The sequence below is a fragment of the Ursus americanus genome, chromosome 11, assembly GCF_024610735.1.
Source record: "Ursus americanus isolate L20-20 chromosome 11, mUrsAme1.1.p, whole genome shotgun sequence".
In the NCBI taxonomy this organism is placed as follows: domain Eukaryota; kingdom Metazoa; phylum Chordata; class Mammalia; order Carnivora; family Ursidae; genus Ursus; species Ursus americanus.
The window spans coordinates 10,755,493-10,779,381 of record NC_142137.1 but is presented as its reverse complement, the minus strand read 5'-3'; the positions used below and the strand labels follow the sequence as shown (position 1 = coordinate 10,779,381).

Sequence of the window (23,889 nt, the reverse complement as noted above, 5' to 3'; positions counted from 1 at the left end):
GTTGGGAGCATATTGTAAGAAGGTTGAATGCCTAGCTGGGGAGTCAGCTTTCATGAGAAGCTGATGGGGCATCCTTACAAATAACTTCACACATTCAATTTTTAGGCATTTTAATGTCTTTTTTGAAAATATAATTGTTGTTTCTACTATATCTTATTACGTGATTTTTCCCTTCTTAGCTTTTATATTAATGTGCTAATCCATCAATCAAGATTCTCTTCTTATTTTTCTATGACATGTAACAGAACTAGTCTAAACTGTCACATAGCTATAACTCTTTCTATTACTATTTCAAAATTTGAATATAGTAAAACTGATTGCTTTTGGTTTACAAGTCTATGTGTTTTAGCGCATGTAGAAATTGGTACAACCATGACTACAACGAAGGTACAGATTATCACTCCCCAAGTCTCCCCCCTGCAGTGATTATTTTTAGCCAAACATCACCAGGAATCACCACCTCATTGCCTCCTTCTGTCCCTCTGCAGCATAGGAATACTGGCTGTGGATTCCAACTAGAATCAATGACTGCTGTTGGCCAAGATGCATGTGATCTCTACTCCTTTGTTGTAGAGGGTCCCATTTCTTGAGGGTTGCTGTCCACCAGTCCATTAGTTTTTCAAAGGTTAATGTGAACTGAAATTTTTCAAAAAGTTACTCGAAGTATTGATCCCCACGGACTTTTGTGAATACAAATGTAATTCTATTCAAGTGCAACTTCTTGGGTGATTCTTCTAGCTCCCAGGTTTGTTTACAAACACCTTCCCCCATCGGACCTCCCTAAGCATGTATCATTTGGCTTCAGAAACAGTCTCTGCATTGGAGCAATTTATTTAGACTCAACCCATGCTATTAAAAAAAAAAAGTACCACGTTCCTTTAGGATGTATGGATGCTGAATCTACACATTAAGTTGTCAGGTAAGTTGGGTAAGTGGCATCTGTAACTGTGGCTACAACAATTATGTGTGATTGCTCTGTGGTCTGTGGGTACAAGAGAAAAAAACCTCAGATATGAAAATACTGAGCTGCTCGAAGCTCTGCTTTAATGGCTCAAGGTTCCATATTGCATAGAAATCAAACAAAGACCTTTATTTGTGCTTTCCCAACTCACTGCACTCCAGTCTCAGATATTTCAGTTCCAAATTGCTCTTTACCAGAGTGGCCCATCTCCATGGCCCTTTTCATCACCTGATATGGCACACATCTTAGAAAGTTGCTTAAATACAAACTTCAGAAATGAAGGTGCCCAGCTCAACCTTGTGAAGTTTTGAGAAACAACACAAATGAACCAAACAAAAATATAACTTAGAACCTCTAGTCAAAAAATAAAATGTGTGAGATTTGGGGAAGATTAAACATTTTTTTCCTTTTTATAAATACGTTCAAGCTTCAGAGTATTCTTTTTTTCATTTCTGATGTAGTTAAAAATAACTCAAGGAAGAAAACATTCAGTGAATTTTTGAATTTTTGTGGGAGGGTATGTGAAGGAGCCCTTTCAAGGAAGGACAGCTGAAAGGTAGGCACAGAGTTTGAATGAACTTATCTCTTGGTAAATTGACAAGGTTGTATTTCCCTAGAGCAGGACACAATGACACTAGAACGGTACGTTCTCTACCAGTAGAGTTCTTGTCATAGATTTTATATTAACAAAAAGAACACATATTTTATAGGCTGTGAAATTATCCAGTTTTACCTCTACAAGGCAACTGGGAGAGAAGTTTACAGGTGGAGAGGCTATCATAAATGAACACTGGGCTGGAAACATCACAATTAATTCAATAATTGTTTTTTATGAAGTGCTTGCTGAAATGACTGCTAGATTAAATGAGCCCCAGTAGTGCAGTAGAGTTAGCAATGTCATCTCTAACAGGGGGAAGAATGTAAATCTTATAACAGTTTACAGATGTTTTTTATGGAATATCTCTAATCCAAAAGTTCTGACAAAATGAGGCCACCCTGGTATTGTACTAATGACAGTCTCCACATGGCAACAGTTCCGGACAAGTAGCAAATCCTCATTAATCCCTCTGGAATTCACTGTAATGACACTAATCGTGTCAAACTCATTGGGTACTAATATAAATGTTGTATGTAACTTCGTGGGAATCCAGAACAAAACTCCTCAAATATCCGGCATCCATTCCCCTGAACAACAACAACAGCAACAACAAATGGACTGTGGCCTAGGTATCCGGTTATTGTGAATAAATAGGTTGCTCATTATAACATCACCGACTGAATACAATTCATTTATATCAAAGTATGTGCCACATATGAACAAGAAACGATTAGTAATTCACTGGTTTTCAGTAAGAGCTAATGGGCTTAAGAAAACAAAATAATTCAACACCAATTCTAAGTCATGTCCTTTGTTACTGTGCCCCCATTTCTCAGGTACCAAGAATCACGCTTCTGGCGGTGATGAAGAAGCAGTAAAGGTTCTTTCGGTGAAAATCCTGAGGGTGTAAAACATGAGAGATGCCTTGCTTCTTCAGGGATCAAACACACCTTGACTCCCACATGTGTTACTGACTGGCCGTGACCTTCCGTGGCTGCTCTAACAGTAGGGCCCTTACAGCTTGCAAAATTGTGTTCTCTCACCTGGGGACCCCGAGCTTCCCCAGCACAGTGGAGTTGGCTCAGGACAACTTGGGGGGAAAATGCTCAAGAGATGAAAAAAAGCCACAGAGAGAAACATGGAGAAAGGAAGCAATTCTCCCATATGTGTGTCCAGGAGGAGCAATGTCTCAGAAAAGCCACAATCGGCAGAATCTCTTTTGAGACAGCTTGATTTTGAAAATTACAATTATGTTATGGTCTCCAGTCATATTTGCATAACGATTGCAATTAACAGTAACATTATGCCAGCCACCCTCTGTGGAAAAAAAGGAATTAAATGCCCACTACACCGCATTAAGGGGTATTAAGCTGGTGAGAGTCAACACTGCTAAAGAGAATTCTATGAAATCTTTGATTTAACTTAAACAAACGTTGACTGGAGTGAGCGATCTATTCCACACTAAGCATCTTGACTGATGCACGGCTCAAATGCATGCTCAAATGCATCTCTCTCCGCACGGAAGCAGAGAAGTGTTATGTAAGAGCTCTGACAGAACAGTGTACACCTGAAGCACCGGTCACAGAAAGACGGGCCGAAAGCACCCTATTAGATTGATAAAATGAACTGAAATCTCTGGGTGGACACTTTGCACTGCACCCGCAATATTATTCTTGATTTGCTAGGAAGAAAGCAATTTATTCTGTCACTTTCTGGGGACTTAGAACTAATTGGCCTTTCATAGTTATGTGATTCTGCAAATGAGCATAAAAGTGAAAGCTGACAAAGATTCAAACAGGAAATCTGAATCTGCCTATTTTCATAAGTATCTTATAATGGTTTGTAGAAAGGGACGAGATTTTGATTAGAATAGCAAATTTCTTCATGCAAAGGGAAGTGCTCCAAATTACCCATCGCTGTAACAAACAGAGAGATTGCTCTTCATTCAGGCTCCTGGATGAAAGAAAACAAATGTTCTTTTCTGAATCCCACCCCCGCCAGCTCCTCCAGACCATCCATTGCGGTCAATCGGCATTGTCATCAGTGGGCGTTCCTCAGGGTAAGTGACCTCTCAGAGCTCACCATCTCTTTGTTGCTCTTCCCACCCCAATCCCACTAGAGAGGGCATGCATAATACATCACATCGTGGAGACCAACGAGACAGCACGTCTACAAATGCAGCAGCAGGAGAAAAGAAATAGGAAGAAAAATAACTGAAACTTCCTTAATAGAAATGAAGCTGGAAAAGATTAAGTTCAACACATAAAAAAAAGTCTTCAAAGCCTGAAAAGAATGTTAAGGTATTTTCACAGGGTCTGGCACAACGGCAGAAAGAACACCATGGAAGGGAAACCGAAGAGAAACAAACCAGGGCAAACATGAAGTGCCATTTCTCAGGCACAAAATGTACAGGGTGGCTTTGCTGACGGAGGCAAACAGATCGGGGTCATTAATGAAATTTGAGTCCAACATGGCCAGAAGTGAGCTTTAGACGTTTTGGTTTGGAGCAAATCTCTCCTCCCCTTCCCTCCCCTCTCCTTCCCTGCCCTGCCCTCCCCTCCTCTCCTCTCCTTCTCTCTCGTAGTGACCAGACAACCACCTCTTCTCTCCCTAGCTATCCATGTGACAAAATTTGCAGGAAAAGCTACAGGTCAAGCAGACCAATCTGGGATTTACCCAAGTGGTTGTGCCTTTTGTAGAACTCCGCAGACACTGGGTAAAACTTATCTTTCAAAAGGCGACTCTCCTGACTACCAGTCCTTTTGCCATCCTGAGGCACTGAAGCTCCTTTCTTCCCCTTGAGCTTGAGCTTTCAAAGTTATTTTCCACTCTGATGATTACAGACAGGTCGACAGACAAAGAAAAAGGGGATTTAAAATAGGCAGTCACTACTAATATGTACTTTGCTCTTTCTGATCAGGAAAAAGAAGCCTAGGGGTCATTGCCATTTCTTAATCATCAATGTCGAAACAAAACAAAACAAAAAAACAACCACCGTCTGGAACTGCAGGCATAAAAATGCATTTATACTGAAGAGATCAGAAGAAGAGAGACAAATGTTGCTCACAGTATCCTGTGATCCTCCAGGAAAATGGGGACAAAAGAGAGGGTTTGTGATCATGGAATTATGAATTCGTGACAGGTGTAATCGAAAAAGAAAAATAAGAAACATGTTTAGAATAAGTTTGCTGTTACAGCATCTATATCCTAAGAACTGATTCTACAGTCAATGCCTTCCCTTGCAGGCCCCTCAGTAAGAAATCTATTTTGCCATTGGCTTCCAGTGTTATATTTCAAATTGCTGGTCTGTTAGTGCTGTCTCTTTCTTCCTTCACTTTACATCAGGCTTGTCATATTCAAACATCTAAATGTTGCAAAAACAAAGGTAAAATGTATTCTATATTATCTTATTTTAGGATATTGCAGGAGCTGTTGACCTAGGGCGAGGTGAAGAGCCACAGATATTAAATTCCAGTGGCAAAAAGGAAAAAAAAATACAGGTTACTCTGGTTTATATTTGGTGAACTGCTTTCCTTATCACTCATCTTTCTTAAAATTATTTTATATACCTTTAGATGTGTTATTAAAAACATAGTGTTTTTAAGTATGACTTTAAAGTACCAATAGTTACTATTTATTGAATGTCTGCTTTGTGCTAAACAGTATGCTGCGTGTGCGCTTTACAGAAATAATTTTTCTTATTTGTAAGTGCTCTGCAGTCTTTGTTTCTGTTGTCTGCTTACACAAAGGAAAAACTGAGGCTCAAGGAGATCATATCTTGGCTAAGGCCACCCCGCTAGTGAATGGTGGCTGGCATCCAAACCCAAGCTTCTCCGAGTCCTAATTGACATTCTTTCCCTTATATCATGTGATCCTCCCCATCACCAGTTAGCATCTTAGGGAAACTAATTATTCTGCAAACTAAGATATAGCTAATGGATTTATTTCTTAGAGGATAAAACACAGAAGGTTTCAGTGACTGTCCTAAGATGTCCCATAAATGAGTCAGCAAAGAACCAGAAGGTAGGACAGGCATGCCGGACCATGGTCTAGAAATAACCATAAAGGATTTATTGAAGACCTACAGCACTGGCTGCAGAGATGTAGGGGAGTATGAGATGAGTTATCTGTCAGCAAGGACCTTAAATTGTGGAAGGTAAAACTAGTCTAACGTGGATATGAAAAAATAGCATAGTCCACAATAACTAATATAGTTGGTCTCATCAGAGAATAAGAAGATTCATACATTTATAAACTAACACATCTTTAAACACCAAAAACCACTGTTTCTAATATTCAGTGTTCGATGGCATTCTAAACTCTATTACACACTTCCCTGACTTTATAAACAGAGCTTATTGCACATAATTCTTCCTTTCCTTGACGACTTGGGATCGTAACTCTGCATTGCAATCACAGTACTGTGGTGTGGGAGCACAGTGTCTCCAGGAGTTACTGAGTCCTAGAAATCCGTCTGCCTGGACACCGAGTGGCCCCAGGCTTTAGGACCTCTAAGGTTTTTCTATCCGCACACCCATCCTCCCAGTCAGATGTCATTCCTTGCTACTTTCACTGTGACATTCTTAATTCTAATCTGCCGGTCCCGGGCATGACATGCAAGGCCTTTTATGGTTGCATCTCTGCCGTGTTTCTTCAGCCTTATCTCCTATGGTTTCTTTCCTCTTATTAATGCCATTCTCTATAATTACATTTTAGCAATTCAGAAGTCCATTCAGTTTCTCAACATAAATTTATGATGTTTCACATTTCTCTGGTTATGCCTTAAATGCCTTTTCCTTTACTCGTCCACTTTAAAAAAAAATAAACAACAGCAACAACAAATATCCGTATTATTCTTTGAGCCCAAACCTAGAAATAAGAATCTGCAGGGGCACTTCTTGGTATCATCTCCTGAGTCCAGGGTAATAAATCATCTGACTTAATTTCTGGGCAACTCCAGCACTGGGTGTATTTTTTAGCTATACTACATTGAGTAGCAGGTAATTTCTTTATTTCTAAATCTGTTCTCTCCACTAAACTGTAGGATCTTTGAAGCTCTTGGCCACTTTGGCATGCCTAGCGTTTAACTACGGTGCGCGTACAGTAGGGGCTCAATGAGTGCACATCTAATGAATGCTATCTTGATTTTTACAAAATATATACCTCTCCTCTGGAATCCAACAATTGAGTGCTGGGAGATTTGCCTTGGTGCTTCAAGGCCAACCTGTGGATGAAGCATACGTGGTTATTTCTAGCTAATTGTGTGCTACAGAAAATACACCACAGCAGACTCTTAGCCCAGGAAAATCTCATGCAACAGAGCGGCCACCAGGGAAGGCTTCAGGAAAGAAGTGAAACGAATTGCCCCTGCCCCGCTTTAGGCGAGGCACAGGTGTCTGGTGTGGCACTGGCAACAAATGGCTTGTTTGTGAAGCTTATGTAAAGTAAGTAGCTATGTATCTCTGTAAAGACGTTATATTGCCTGTTGGTCTATTAAAAACAAAGTGTCTACCATGACCGGAAAGCTTTTTGACTTCAGCGGAGTCTTTCAGAGTTACTGAGAGGCAGGACGAAGGCTACAAGGTTCACTCAGAGATAATCTGAAGCAGAAGAATAAATAAAATCAGCTATGGAAGAAAAACTAGGTCAGGGTCATTTGCAAAGGCCAGAATTTCCGCCCTTGACGCCCAATGCGGGGAAGGAAAGGGTTCTGATTTTTTTTCCATGTAGCTCTCATGCCTCTTGTGGTAAGCCTGGGACATTGGGACAGGACTCCTTTTGGCCCCCTACTCCTACAAAGTGTCTGACAGTTAATGTTGAATGTGGTTCTCTGTCCCTGGTCTTGACATCTTGCCAATCTCTCACCTCCAGTCAATGTAAATCTCCTAGTAAACTGCCTTATTTTTTTCCAAAGTTGAAAATTTCCATTTACTTTTCTCAGTAAATTTTCCTTTGGCCCCAGAGTTTGCAATGTTGAAAAATAAGCCAGTGCCCATTAAGGCAGTGCCCCAAAGGTTTAAGAAATACAGGAGGAAGAATCCAAAGATTTTTGTTTTTTTTTTTTTAATCTAACCTCAACTTCAGTTGTCTTACTTCATGCAGTTTTCTGTTATAATATGCAGCGTTTGAAGAAGCATTTCATGACACAGAAACCTCAAAAAAAAAAAAATTTACAAACCGAAAAGCCGTTCATCAAAAAGGACAGTCCAAAAGTCCACTGTAGCAGGTTATAAATGAATTTCCATCAGTACAGGCACAAACATAGAAACCACTTATGTAAAACACAAACCCAAAGCAGGAGACCTTGGAATTGCACGTTACAATACTCAGAGCAATTGTTTTATGTATGTGTGCCAACGTGTCATACAGAGTGAAGCCGCAAACCATGCGTCTAAGTGATCCATTCCATAAAGCCATGTTATTCAGGATCCTAATGACTTTTTCTTTTAATCTTTTTATAATTTCCTCTATATTGAATGGCAGGACTTGATCTAACATTTTGTGTACTTTATCCCATTTTAGTGATACATTAGCAGGATGTTGTCGACTTGCAGGGGCTTTCATTTGGAACAAACTGCAAAATGTTCTTATTTTAAGCCTCTCACCTTCAAATTCCTTTTCTACATTTCCTTTGCTTTGCTTTTCCAAGGGAATGACTCTCCACGCCTTCTTGATCAAGACAGACAACCTAATGGCTGAGTGGGCTTTAATTTCTACGCTTCTGGCATTCAAACTTGATTTGCATTGTCATACGGAATTATTTGGTATTCAGTATAAAACACTATTTCTTTCTCTCTTTTTTCCTCCTCTTTTCTCGACAACCAACCGCTGGGAAATTATTGTCAAAGTCTTAAAATGATTTCCCAATGATTGCTTGTTAGTACAATACAATTTCTTTCTCAGTCCTGGTCCCTCTTCAGCTCTCTTCTGGGGCCCAGTGACTCCCCCTGCGTCTACAGCGCACACACAGCAGACACACTCCAAATGTGTGGGTCTCTCTTCTCCTCTCAGCAGAGGCACTTAGGGGTATCTCAGTGAGTGAACAGGAGATAAGGAGGAGGGTATAAAAAGATAAAAGTAAACGAGGAAGACTGTGAATTGAAAAAGAAAAGGAAGATGATTCTTCACCAATTTTTTAAGGGCGTATTTACTGACAAGGATTAACCACAAACATTCTGAGTGCCTGCTCTGTGCAAGAACATACGACATTGGAGGATAGAAGAAAGCAAATGGCACCCTTGCCTTCAAGATGCTCAGAGCGCAGTCACAGGGATGGATGTGTGAGCGACCAGCTGTTCTTCGAGGCAGACAGTTATGGGCTATACATAAAAATGGGCTAAAATGAGCCCAATGGGATCACAGCTTGGTGGTAATTCATTCTGATTAGAGGACAGAGATGGAGGGAGAATGTCAGTGTTTGTCCGATATCCATAGGTGCAAGAGTTCAGGAAGGGAAGGAGAATTCTGGTGGACACTTCGTGAAGAGAGAGAAGGAAATGATTTGGAGGTAAAAAGAGAAATGGGAATAGAAACGAAAAGGGGGGGAGAAAAGGAACAAAATGGCAAGAAATAGGGCCAGATTTAATTTCCAGAGAATTAACCTGGGAAATACGTATAACTCAGGAGGCTATGAATCTAAGGACTTTCTTTTAAATGCCAAAGGCATAAACTAATCTATTTAATTAGAAAAATATGCTTGTATTGCACTCTGAGTAATTTCCCAGAGGAAAACTTGTTTCTTTTACAGTTGAAGTTTTTGTTTAAAGCCTCCCCCCACCCCCATTCTCCTGGCTCTACCGCAGAGCCTACACCCCTTCAGCAGGTGCTCACTCCTAAGCAATTATTGTCAACCGGGATGTGAATATGACCCTTCCAAGATCTCACATTTGTTTTTTGGGTACTGAAATAGAAACACATTAACCTAGATATACCTGAGCCCTCCAGCAGGCACTTTATAATACTAAAGAAAAAAAAAATAAAAACTCAAAAGGCATTTCTTCAATGATTCACCAAATCTTCACAATAGCAAATAATTCAGTAGAATAATACATTAGATCTTAATCTCTTACAAGGTAGTGAAAATATTCAAAATAAAGCAGGACATCCCCAGCCAACTCACCAACCTCTTTCAATGAGTTTGTAGACTCTAAGAATATTCTCTCTTATAACAGTAAGGCAAGGTGCTTAGTCTTTCTTAACCCTGTATAAAGAGCAAAATAAATTTGGTGGCCTTGAAACTGAAACAAGATAAGCTCCTTTTTACATGCCACACAGTCAGGGATGCAACTAAAAATTTCAGTGCTGTATCACGCTTTTGCTGAGTAAAGAAATTTGAACATATTAATTGAACCAACACAACAATTTATTTAAATAAGATGAAAAGGCTCCACATACACTTCTTGCAATTTTGATGAAAAGATAAAAAGGATACAAGCTCCGTTCTAATCCATTCCCACCTACTTTTATACTATTAGCTCTTCCTACATTTACATACATGAATAGTCTAGGACAATAAGCACCAAATTGAGGATGATAAACTCAAAATAAATACCCTTGGTGTGCCTAGGTGGCTCAGTCAGTCAAGGGTCCAACTCTTGATTTTGGCTCAGTTCACAATCTCAGGGTCCTGAGATCGAGCCCCACGTTAGGCTCACGCTGGACATGGAGCCTGCTTAGGATTCTCTCTCTCTCTCCTTCTGCCCCTCTCCCACTGCACGCATGCTCTCTCAGATACATACATACAGACAGACACACATAGAGACTTTTACATAAGAATGAAGCAAAAGTAAGCCAAAGATGTAATGGATGAAAAAGGAAAGGAGGGATACTTCTGAAACCTTGCAAATACTAACACTTTGTAGTTGAGGAAACACATGTTTAAAATCTTTGTAGTGATACTAAGCAAAAATAATACGTTTCAAAACCAGCTTAACTCGTATTTTCCCTTCCCTTAATTCTAAAAACAGAAATGGATAATCTTGGGACACAGTGTAATGTGCTTTAAAATGTGGTGTGCTTTTGAACCCAAGGAACTTTATTACCTGTAGATTTTGTGTCCAGAGTCAACCCCATAACATTATTAAACACTGTGACTAACAATTCATTTCAGGGAGTTTCCTCACAACCAAGTGACCAGAATTTGAACCTGTGTTTTGGTGGCTAAAGGCAATCTCATTATAAATAAAGAATGGGGTTTAAATCTCAAGGAAAGCTTTCTTAATATCTATTTTTGCACTGAATATTAAATACACTTCAGCATACTTTTGTGAACACCTATGACTTACGGTTTCAGAAACATGTGTATGTAATTGTCCTGTTTTATAGGTTATTTGAATGTATGCGCCATAATTCTTTACACATTCTGTTTACATATGTGTAAGTAACTCAAAAGCTCACTGAACGTGTTTCTAAAGGTTAACAAAGGTGTGACGAAAGCTTTATTTTTATTTGCCTTTACTATTATTTACTGCTTTGCCCAAACCATAAAACCATTCTTGTAACTAACAACTAGATCTGTTAAAATGATCTTACCCTAAGAATTATACAAATACAACTTGCAAGTTATTTTTATATCAAATCGACTCCAGTTTGACACGGTTTCCTCAATTACTAAAAGGCATGCTACGCTCACATAAAAGGATTGATATCCCACAAACGTGCTGCCGTGTGTTTTTTCCTGGAAAACTCAGAATAGGATGTGTCAGGTATATCCGCTAGCGTAACAAACATGTCACCCAGATTTGCATTGGGAATTAAAACATTCTGTAGCCTGACAAAAGGCTGTGTGTTTCTAGCAACCGTGACGAAAAGAAGGCATTGCGATACTTAGATGTTGTGAGTTCAAAGTCCCTCAGCAGACAGCTCGAAAAAGCGCTCTAATCCCATGATGGAGCTTTCCTGAGTGGCAAGCCGAGCCACAGAGCCGCCGCGGTGTCCCCAGGCCGGTCGGCCCGGCAAGCCTAATTCCATCTCCTGCAAACCCGACGTTGTCTTTTCTTCTTTCGTTCACACACCAGTTACAGCGCAACCGCGAAGGCAGGAGAACGTATGTGTAAAAGGTGAGAAGCGTCCTTGAGATTACAAATCCAACCCACGTTTTCTCTAATGTCAAATGTGAAACAGTAATACGGTGCTTATAAAATCATACTAGAATCACGGCGCAAGAAGCAAACAGTGATGTTAATAAGCTTACAGGACAATACCATAAAACTTACCCCCGTTGTTTTAATAAAAAGAATGATACTGCTTGTGTAAGGGAGGCACAGAGCTAGGAATGTCTCCATTTCTAGAACACGTTCTTCAGAATCTGCCTTAAATAATTTCACTATATTACCCCATTTCTTAGTTTCAAAAGAATGCCCAGCAGATATTTCTAACAACATTTTGTACACCTCAAAATAGATCTGCGCATTTTTTAATCACCGATGTGTGATAACTGAAAGAAATTCTCTTCTGCATAAAATAGAAGAAATACTGTAATCAACACAGTTTTGTTTGAAATGCCACAGGCTACACTTGTTTTTCAGGTCATTAATGGAAAACAGGCATCGACTTATTAGCAGTTCCATAGGGCAATATTTTAGAAATATTCCTATCCTTAACTCCATGTGTAATTCAGTCGTGTCATTATCCCACAAGTAAGGCTTTTCTGTAAGAAAGATGTGACAGAAACCAAATAAAGTGCTCGTCACAAATGGATAGAATTTAACTTGTACAAATAAAAAACAGATTGCCCAGCAAATGTTCTAATAACTTTACGTTTTAAAATGCAACGTCCAGGGGTGCCTGGGTAGCACAGTCATTAAGCGTCTGCCTTCGGCTTAAGGTGTGATCCCGGAGTTCCGGGATCGAGCCCCACATCGGGCTCCTCCGCTGGGAGCCTGCTTCTTCCTCTTCCACTCCCCTGCTGTTGTTCCCTCTCTTGCTGGCTCTCTGTCTGTCACATAAATAAATAAATAAAATCTTTAAAAAAATAAAATGCAATGTCCATTAAAGTTATTTATTAAAAATGTTCCTTTTATTGAGTAAGTATAACTGACATACTAGGTTCAACTCTGATACATGAAATACAGTCTTACCCAGATATCTCTACTTCGACATGACGAAGGATAATGGGCCACATGTGTCATCAAGAAATATTAATACTCACATTCTTCGGTTTATATGAGATGAAAAAAACCCCAGTACAAATCAGGAAGTGATGCAGGCTACCGCTCTTAAGCTATAATTTAGCACGGTTTTTTGGCCATCTTGTTATACGACACTACGTTTTTCATATATTCACCTGTGTCAGTGGTGCTAACTGACATGCTAAGGACATAAGCACATCTTTCAAAATCAGAAGCAGGGCATGTTTAGATTCTACACCAACAAACAAAAACTGAATGCATTCTTCACACCAGAAGCTTACCTTCAGGTATTCGATCCTCCCCTCCAACAACTGGGGGTGGAATTCTATCATCCCATTTCCAGACAATAAAATGAGACCAGAGAAGTTAAGTAATGTATTCAAGTCACATAGCAAATAGTGTCACAGGCAGGATTTGGCCACAGATCCGACTGATGCCAAATTATATCATTAAGACCTGTTAGCAATGCTATAACGAATTCTGTTCATTATCTTTCTCCAAAATATAAGTAAGGTGAAAGGTGGCTTTACGAACTAACATTCTTTGGTCTCCAATGAAAGTGATTTCTTCTGTTTTCTCCCTACTTAATATACAAAAGCCAAAAATGTACTCAAAGACACCATGGGCTTGAGAGCGCTCACTAAGGCACATTTAACTCAGTATTGCACCCTCTGTGGGGTGAAGGGAGGGGTCAAAACACATCTGGGCCCCATCTTCCCTGAGGAAGCACCATTTTGCAATTAGCCTGAACAGAGGGGGCAACTTTTTGCAATACACACTAAGTCACCATTTGTAAAAACCATTGCCCCAAGTGCCATCAACCCATTTTTATTATTTTCTAGAAGGGAATGTAGGAATTTATCAAACATTTTCTTTTCTTTCTGATAAATTCAGTTTTCTTCCAGGCAGAACAGACATAAAATATAGGACATGGTGAGGTCCATTGCTAGACTAGGGTCTGGAGAGAGGTGATTCAGTTTAGTCAATTTAATTCAACACTCACTCACTGATGGGAGTTACCCAGCTGTTGATGGGTCTTTGAAGGAGGAGGAGTTCTCAGGATCTTTATGGAAAAAGATGACTGGAAAGATGAATAGAGAATTGTCATGCCAGAGCAGAGAATGAACTGAGAGCTGTTAAGAGCTGCTACACCTCGTCTTGGGATATCATTCTTTTTCTCTCGGGGAGACATGAGGAGGATGTCTGAGCAAGGTTTGAAGGAGGAGCGGAGAATTAAATATGTAGGAGGAGCACACTAACACTCCTCTTACCTTTTGCTTCTGTAATGATTTTTTTTAAGTATGAAAATCTGGTGTTTCAAATATACGTTCAGTATTCAATAATACAAATAGAAAATGAATGACAAAAGGCATACTTTGGCCTTTTTACAGTTTTTCCTAAATCCTCTCACTTATAACTAGTAAATAGTTTTACCAGTTTCATGCAACCTCAGTCTGAAAGTCATTTTCTTACTTTCTAGCTCTGTGAATTTGGTCCAGTGATTTACCCTCTCTGAATTTTGATTTTTTTTCCATCTCTTACATAGAGATCATACGTATAATAGGATTTCTGTAAGGATTAAATAAGGCAAAGTATGTAAAACCCTTAGCACAAGGTCTGGCATTTTATGAGCTCTTAGTAATTGGTGGACATGACTAACTGTTTTGCTTTATTGGCTGGTCTGCTTGCTCTATGGAAAACATTACATGTCTAAAATGCCTGCAAGAAATCTCACTATACAATATTTTAGATCAGTAAACTTAGTTTGATTTCTGGTTTCCTCAAGGAAACTTTCTTGTCAGTTACATGGCAATCCTATTTTTAATAAATGCAAAGAGGAAGCTGCCACCTAAGCTCTTAGAGCTGATGAATGGAACAAAAAAGAGTATGTTTTGCTGATGTTAGTGCATAATTGCTCTTGCTTAAAATTGATCCCTTCAGTTTCAAACTTTGCCCGAGAAGCATCAAAGGCTATCAATTTAGGCCAAGATTATGTACTATTCATGCATCCCATTCTTTAAAAAGCCCTACTATGAGACAAGAAGCTGTAGGATCTTAATAAAACAATCACAACAAATTTCCTTCTGCCGCCTTCCTCTCTTGGTAAAAATGAGAAACAGTATCATTAGAGGAAGACAAGAGGCAGGATTCGTAGACAGACAGGCTCTGAAGAACAAAAGACAGCTAACAGTTAGAGAGAATTCGAACAGTGGGCTTTGATGTTCTTTTTTAGCTATCCTAGTAAATACTTTTTCTTTTTGCACATTCCAATTGTACCAAATACGAAAAGCCCATATACAAAAGAAACAATAAAATGCTTGTTAATCTAATAACAGAATGTCAGGAACAGAAAACCTCCCCTACACAAAGTGTAATTGAGATTGCCTACACCACAGACAGTTTATGATCAGAAACCTTGAGGGAAAAAAAGCCATCAATAGAAATAATGTTTCTACTGTGAGCTCATGGTCACAGCAAGGCTACAAGACCAGGGACATAAAGCCCTATTAATTGTACTTCCCAGGGGTCACCAAACATCTCTGTTTGCCTGCAAGAGCCCCGATTTATATTTTTTATCCAGTGTAATTATTAATAGAGTACCTTTGACGCCAAAACTGTCCTAGTTTGGACAATAAATTATATAGTTGTGCTAACCTTACCCGTACTCCCTTTCACTTCTTTCTCCTTCTCAACAACAAAAAAAAAAAACCAAAAAACCAAACACGGTAAACTAAGGGCAAGCTATTTTAACTGTTCAGGTTATGTGAAAGGGAAGAAAAAAGTTACCTGTTTTCTAAGCTCAGCTATTCATTTGACTACCTTTCATTTTCTTACAGCAAGGAAGATTTCTAGCCTGAATTGAATTTGACACGGTCCCATTCACCCACAAAATATTTTGGACAGAATTACCCCTATCTTTCCCCACCACCCTCTCTCTCTTACGAACTCCTGCCTTACTCTTTAGCACAAGGTTGAGTCTGCTTATTGAATTCTATTTGATATTTTCAAGGAATTATATCTCACATGAGGACTCCTTAATATAATTGCTGTTTCTTTAAAAAAAAAAATCAGATGTTCAACTTAGGTTATATAGCCAAGAATAGCAGTTCATATCAGCTGCAAGAAAGACTGAGCACCTTACAGCAAGAGCCCCTTAATCAAAAAGCAATCTTTTGGGATGAGTTAGTAGTACTTTGCCTCCAGCACTAACCAGATCCCCTACTTTCATTGTATATTTCCACAGGAGTCTAATGATGAAATATATTAGATCTTCTCACAGGTGAAGTAGAAACACACTTAAAGCATTGCCTTCTGAGGATGGCATGGTGCTTCTGAAAACAGGAGGGGGAGGTCAGCAGCAATAACCGTATCCAAATCAACAATGTATTCTACGAGCAAAAGCCTTGACAAAGAAGAGGGGAACTTCCTCCTCTCCTAGGAATATTCATAGGAAATTCCTCGGGTGTAATATTGCAAAGAAGAGAAACACAAAACAGTTTGGTTTTGTAATGGGTGGGGCTGGTGGTGCAAATTTTCATTTAAAAATAAAAGGCTTACCTTTTAGTCACGAGGATGTCCCTGAACTTTATCCAGAAAAGCTTCACAGCTGCAATGAAAAAAATAGAATCCATTGGAGGAAAAATATTCTGGTATTGGAGAATAAAGATTTACATCTATCCAGTGGGCTTTATCTGCTCTAGGTCTACAGAAACACAAGCGTCCGATAGTGGGTAAGAATATAGAAGGTGTGGGTCCTCATCATTTGCACACAGAGGGCATGGATTGCATTTAATTGAATTATTTTGTTTATTTGTCTTTTATTTATTTTCACGTATGCGTATACATTTACATATAATGCACATAGACAGACAAAAATGCTTGCTTTCTTTTAATATACAGCCTTACGTACACACACATACACAAAAGCACCCTCACACACATCAAGGTTTTGTAGCACATGTGGCAGCCATAGTAGCTCTCTTCCCCAAATCAGGGTCTTATGAACCACCCACCCCCACCCCCAACGTGGTGGGGCCCTAAGAACAGGACAGAAGGTAATATCTTAAATTTTTGCTGTACCTTCAAAACAGCTGCAGCTTCCTTTCTGTTCTGCAAGTAGCCTAAAGTCAAACAGATAAAAACAAATCATGGATCAGGGTGAAAGGCTATAAATATGCTATATTTGCTTTTTTCTGTTGGTTTTGTTTTTGTTTGTTTTGTTTTTAACCTTCACTGATTTGGGGGAAGTAATTAAGTGTTTTGGCATAAAAGATCTCCTGCTGGGTGATAGGCTGCATGGGGAAGGGAAATTAGACAAAAGGTATTGAGTAATAACCACAAATGACTTTATAGCCCATTCTGTTTGAATGTCAATAGAATTTGAAAGCAAGATTTGCAGAAGATAATCAGCAATGACTCCCCCAAGTATAATCAGGAATTGACTATAATCAGCTATTTGCAAACTCTTACCTGCCACTATGATTTCTTATCTTACTGGGAAAAAATGGCATAGTGACCCAAAAGCTCAAAATTAGGAATGGCAGAAATTCCCAAATATAAAAGGCATTCACTATCTTTCCAAAATTTATCAGCATTGAATTAATTTGGCAGATTCTTAATGACTTTGCCAAGTGATGAAGTATGCGTCACATAACATTGCATGCATCATTGTGAGACGCTTTGGAGCTTTTAAGGCTTTAAAGGTGAGAGGAAGGTGATAAAATAAATATAACTATATGTTGTTCAAATAATGGCTGTATAAATAAACATACTGTAAATAAAGAAAGAATAAACAATAACTTGAAATACATCAAAAATACAGTGTCTCATGCTGTACACTGCGCAAGCTGAAAACTGGGTTTGGATTTGTTTCCTTAAAAGTGAAATATTCACTTAGGTGAACAAATTGAAAGAGGAGCTGATAAGAAACAATAATTGTTTTATACAATATTAATTCAGTTACAATGACTTTTACCCATATACCCGGGCTGATGAGCTTAAACAAGGCACTGCTGAAAATGGACGAATGGCCTTAAAATCACAAAACTCTGCCTTCCACATTTAGATATGATTTCTTTAAAGGTCTTATTTTTTTTTATTCCAAATTATAATCCATAAGGAAAGATGCTACCATCTATCAGAAATCATATTTCTCCAGGGAGTCTGACTATACATAATCAACGTGTCTAAATAACAGGTAAAAAAATTCAGTCAGTGATGGATTTTTTTAAAATGCAGCCTCTTCATCCACACGATATTTACCACATTACAATTCCTGGTCATGCTGAGCATTAGGAAACCCTGAGTAAGCCATATCGATGGTTATTAAGACACTATGCTAAAGAAAAATATTTCCCAACAGGAGGTACTAATAAGATAGCCAAGAGCATACAAAAAGCATCAAAATGAGAAATAATAAAAAGACAGCAACTGTGTCCAGGCTGGATGCTCCTATTTAGCCGCTAAAACATCACTGAGATACTATGATCTGTTTCTTGAATGTCCAAGGGTTTAAGCTGTTAACAGATACAATTCCAAATTTTTTTCAGTATAATTTGACAAATACCTATCGTGTATCTAAAATGTGCCCAGTTATATTCAGAGGAATCTAAAAGAGATCAGTTCTAAAATGAGAGGAGTCACCCAAGCCAGGGGTTCTAGATATTTGGAAATAGAAACCATGAAGAACAAAAACATATAAATAAATATATTATTAAAAAGCAATCATTGATATTTAATTACAAGCCATCTTTTAGCATCAAATTAAAAATTACTAATAAATATTGGAATTTTCTAGATGCCACACTATTTCAAGGTTTCACTGGGGACCAGAACCTCCTAACAAAAAATTAAACCTCCTGAGAAAAAATCTCCTTAGCTAGCCACGCTTGTTCTTTCTTTTCACCCTGAAGGGTGCACAGTTTGCAAATCTCATGCGCCCTTCATTCTGTTTGTGTGGTCAAACACTGCCTCAGGTCAGTCAGTTTTCACAGTGACCCACGGGGCGAAATGGGTTTCCTCCAGACATTCCACTGAGTATCCATTCCCTTTGAGCAAAGAGTTGTCTGGAAGCTGAGTCAGGGAAACTGGAATGTTAGGGCCTGTGAGGGGGAAGTTAGGTGGGGATGGTCCTGTTTCCCAAGCCAACATTTTGTGCCCTGTGATCCTGCACTTTTTCTCCTTTCCCTTCTGACACCTTCATTCTCAAGTGTGTTTTCTGGAAGATTCCCCTGTGTCTGTGCAGATCTGGAGGACTGGCTCACAAAGCTGTTAGACTTTTATTCGTATGAAAGACGAAGACACACTGTTGAGAATGGATTTATCCTTGGAAAGGGAGCATCAAACCACACAAATTATGTCCAAAGACAATGCTTCAGAATCAGAAGTGAAGCTTTTTTTTTTTTTTCCCTTGTTTTTTCTCCGGATTTCAAGCAGGAGGAGATTCCGCTGGCCAGACAACACTAGACTCCAAAGAGAAAACAGCCACTGGAAAATCGGAGAGTGATCTTCCTTAGGGAGAAACACCAGCGCGCAGCTTCTCTGCCGGTAGCACCGGCGACGGATCTCAGCGAGAGCGGGAGCGCGAGGTCGTCGTTCAGAATCCGCGGTGCAGCGGGTCAAGCACAGAGTCAGGGGTGGGAACGGTAGGGACAGCAATGCAGTTCAATGGAGCAGCGTTTATTCAGGGCCAAGGCTCCCTCACTCTCCGTGAGCTTTTAGAGCAGAGATGCTGGCTTAGGTCAGTCCCAGAAGTAAAAGCAGGGGCACGGGGCAGAGCCACAGTGACAGCTCCCTCTACAGTCGTGACAGTTCAGGGGCTTGGCTCCTCCTCTAGGAGCAGGAGTGAGAGTCCGCACAGCGCCACAGAGGGCAGAGGGCAGAGCAGGAAAGGAGAGAAACAGCACATCTGAGACACCCACTGGGAAGCCCCCGAGTGACGAGAGACAAGCAGTTAGAAGCCCCTCATTCATAGTGTACGCCTTTCCCTCCTCCAAGGAGCCTTGCCTACCCTCCGTCTGGGTTAGAGCTGCCTCGCATATTGTTTAATAATGCCGAGCACATCTCTCGTCATACTCTATCTTAATTGTTTAACATATCTCCATTGTTTCACGTGGCCTTCGCTTGTTCAATTTAGGGGTGATCCGCGGAGGGGTAGACACACCTGTGCTTCGTTAGCACAGCTGCTACTGTAGAGTAGACAGATGTTTGTTGAGTGAATCGATGACTTAACAAACAAAACCTCATGGGGTGCCTGGGCGGCTCAGTCGTTAAGCATCTGCCTTCAGCTCGGGCGTGATCCCAGAGTCCTCGGATCGAGCCCCACATCAGGCCCCTCCGCTGGGAGCCTGCTTCTTCCTCTCCCACTCCCCCTGCTTGTGTTCCCTCTCTTGCTGGCTGTCTCTATCACTGTCAAATAAATAAATAAAATCTTAAAAAAAAAGAAACCTCAACTTGCTTCAGAACATATCTCCACTTACACAGGAATGTAGGTCATCTAATTTCATATCTTTACAGGCCACGAGTTTTTGGGCTTGTTGGTGGAGAAAGTGGAATTCAGGATGTGGGAATAGAGAAGAAGATTGGGGGAAAAACCTACATTGCATCTTCCCTGGACCTGATTTGCCCCTTTTGTTTTAATTAAGATTTTTATCTTCTTTGTCTAAGCCTGTAAAGGGGAAGGAAGAGAGCCTGCAGGATGTCAATACGGAGGTATCAGCAGAGATCCAAGAAGGTGCAAAAAAGGGCCAACTCTGATGAGCTGAGCCTCCTCAACGGCCCACAGCCCATGGTGTGATGTGGTTTTTTGGCTCATGAGAGAGACAGTTGCCTTAATGTTTGGAGAATTTTCTCTAGGTAAATATTTATTCTAGATTGGAAAGCAGTTAAGCATCACCACATCCTTGTGAACATGTTTTCCCTTTTTTAAAAATAAACATTCTCACATGAGGCTGTAGGATACCCCATCCTGCCGGGGCTGCAATCAGACTGACTTCAGTTTCCCTCACAGACCACTAACCAAATATATGACCCATGCCATTTTTTAAACTGCACCACATTCAATTATTTGGCAGAATTATAACAGACATGAAATTTGTGTCTCTGTCTCATTAGGAATGGTAATAATTATACAAAGTCCATAATGATAAAATTATTACCTCAAATGCAAAGGACAGGCCTGCCTAATACTACAGGAGACATTGGCTTTGCTAACCATTTTGCTACTCAGAAACCTTAAACACCATTTAAGTTCTTGGCAGAGAGGAGCGTGAGACAGCAAGTAGAAAATCTTGGCCCAGTTTTTCATATCTTGGGGGCAAGAGTAACAGAGAGTATTGTGGGGTACTGAGGTGAGTTTCTCAACAAAAGATTCTGCAAATAACAGCAAATCCATCAAAGCCTGTGGCTTATACTGCTTAGTTTCTTTAACCCACACACACGTAGGGAGCTGCAGTTTCATCAGCTATGAAGATAATACAGTACGACCGGAAGAATTTCTGATTTAGATGAACTGAAATCCCCGTCCCAGCCTAGACTTCCTGCCAGTTGAATTGGAGCAGGTCTCGTCACACCGAACTCTCCGTCACTACACCTATAAAACGGAATGGATGTGAATACTACACTGGGTAGTTCGGAAGTTTTAGTAAAATACAGCCTGTGAACAAAAACTTGGAAATAGGAAGATGTCCACAAATGTCGGAGTTAAAGCATCTATGTCACTACCTTATTCTAGATCGATTTCACGTAGGTCTTAAGGCAGCTAAATCAGTAAATATAACATGCTTGTCATTTAGAAGACAAAATATCTGGCAGGTGACTTCATTTTTCATGTCTCAGGTTTCATCCAGATGTTTTGGCACTTTGGAGCCAGCCTCATTTTTTTCTTCCCGATGCATTTCATTTCTGCGAGGACTGCCAGGATTCCGGATGACTATAATAAGTCACATTAATTCTTATCTTTTTCAGTTCAATTCATGTTGCCATTGAAAAATCAAGATGCAATTATAATTTCTCTTTCGGGGAATTCTGTCTGTGTGTGAGGTGGTAGTAATGATGGCGTGGGGGTGTTGATAGGGTGTTACTTCCGAGTGGCTGTCCTGGAAATAATGAAGGCATACGTCAAGCATAGCAGAAAAGCAATGAATCAACTACAGATAGAAAGAGGTATTTGTTAAAAATATAGGAATCTCAGGAGGACAAAGAAAAAGATTCGTGTCTATGTTCATCGCCAAATATGCATATGAAGTATTAACTGTCCTTCATCCTAGAAGATCGATCTGCTAAGATCTCGCGTCTCTGGCTAAAAGCCCCATGTGCACACTTGAAAGCTATGCTTTGGTGGGTGGCTATGCATTGCTGTTCACAGTCCGCTGTCACTTGGGGCTCCGCCTCTTCCCCTCCTAAGGTGCTCTCCACATTTGCTCACGGGGCAAACTCAGAAGCCAGGTCATCCATTGGCAGCTGTTTCCCAGCCTTCTGTAGCTAGTCCACTCCGCCTCTGGAATGCTTTCTTCTGCAAATTCTCAAGATTTATTTCATCCATGCCCCCCATGAGTTGCACTTTTCTCCATTTTAAGAATCCTCATGGACCGTCCACACAGTAGGCGCTCAATATCTATTTGCTCAACCAATTAGTGAATAAATGAGTGAAAGGGTTCTGCTGATACCAGAGAAAGCTCAGCCGTTGTATTGCACTTTCTTAGTGGGTAGATTTCAACTCGTAGTTATCCCGTCTTGCATTTCAATGGTAATATTTAATGTGCTTTAATACCTAAAAACAGCTCAATATATTTAAAACTGCCCCCAGCCCCGCCCAACCCCTGGGAAAGGAAGAGGCCTGACTTAAAATCTCCTCTAGAATAGGGATATAGACATTGGCTAACTACTGGCCACAGCCCAAATCCAGGCCACACAGTTTATTTTTGTATGGCTCTCGACCTAAGAATCGTTTTTACGTTTGTAAATGGTGACATATGACAATTACATGAAATTTAAACTTCAGCATAAATAAAGTTTTATTGGAACAAAGCCACACCCATTCATTTCTGCATTGGTTATGGTTGTTGCTATGACAACAAATGTTTAATTTCTGCCACTTGATAAAAAAATTTTGTCAATCCCCGTTCTAGAACCATGGCTATAGTTCAATGTTGGCATTTTGGACAATGTTGGCGTTTCTTACAATCAATGCAAATGTTTAATAATTACGTGTACAGGCCAAGTCAGCTTCTGTCTACGTTAGGTTATTTCAGGAGCCTTCGTATTCAAATAACATCTATGATAACGGAAAGGCTGTAATGACACATTCATTTCTTTTTTCTTTGGGAGAAATAATAAATGCCCCAGCTCTAACTTATGGGACATTTTTGTGCAAATTAGCCACAGGCACCCTCTGTGGGCAATGAATTACAGAAAGCAACCCATGCCTCCAGGAAAATCCAAACCTGTTCAAGATGCAGGGCTGGGTAAAGCGAGCAATGTCAGGATTTCATTCTCCATTCAACCCTTGGATTGATGATGTCTGGGGGCAATACGCCAAGAATACAACGAAAATCGGTAGTCTTGAGTATCACATAAAACCGTATCAGACGGTCTTAACGCTTCTAATGTGACTAAGTTACCACTCCATTGTAAACTTGTTTGTTATGTAGTTTCTTTAAAGGATTTTGATGGAGAATTTGTAGGGACAGCATGAGTATGGAAGGGACTTTCAGATTCCAAGATCAAGGCAGGTTTGTGGATGAAATTCAGGAGGAAACCTTGTCACCCAAAAACTTGTCCATCATTTTGTTAAGGGCCAACTAATGTTGAATGTCCAGATATACTGAGTCCATCCTTAGGAACACCTTAGACTTTTACTGTATTTTTTTGAGAACTAAGATCTTTCAGAAATCAACACTAGGGCAAGGTGTTGTGAATATATGAATTGATCTTTCAGCTCAGCCAAATGGCTTATCAGGCAAATAACTGCTATCCAGACCTTTGCAGCAGAACCTGGTGAGAATTGTCATTTCAGTCTATTACAGGAGGGCAGCACTCACCTTCCCACTATTGAATGAAAACAAGAAAGTTGGCAGGTCAAAAGATTATCATAATATACAGCTTTTCAAATCACAGTGGAGATTACAGATCTGGCCACTTGCTTTCTACCCAATCAATAATAAACCAGTTCTCATTTTCCACAATGGGATTGGTTTTCTGTG

General features: G+C 39.9%; 1 long non-coding RNA gene across 2 annotated transcripts in view; it reads right to left on the bottom strand.

The window, feature by feature from the left end:
- Nucleotides 1–7,605: 7,605 nt before the first annotated feature.
- LOC123798550 (uncharacterized) overlaps nucleotides 7,606–23,889 on the bottom strand; it is a 65,844-nt gene continuing 49,560 nt past the window's right edge. For both annotated transcript variants that reach the window (XR_006781363.2, XR_006781362.2), the window contains exons 3-5: nucleotides 16,769–16,809; nucleotides 16,247–16,295; nucleotides 7,606–12,495 (exon numbers count right to left, since the gene is read on the bottom strand). This is a non-coding gene — a long non-coding RNA (uncharacterized LOC123798550). The remainder of the gene's footprint in view (nucleotides 12,496–16,246; nucleotides 16,296–16,768; nucleotides 16,810–23,889) is intronic.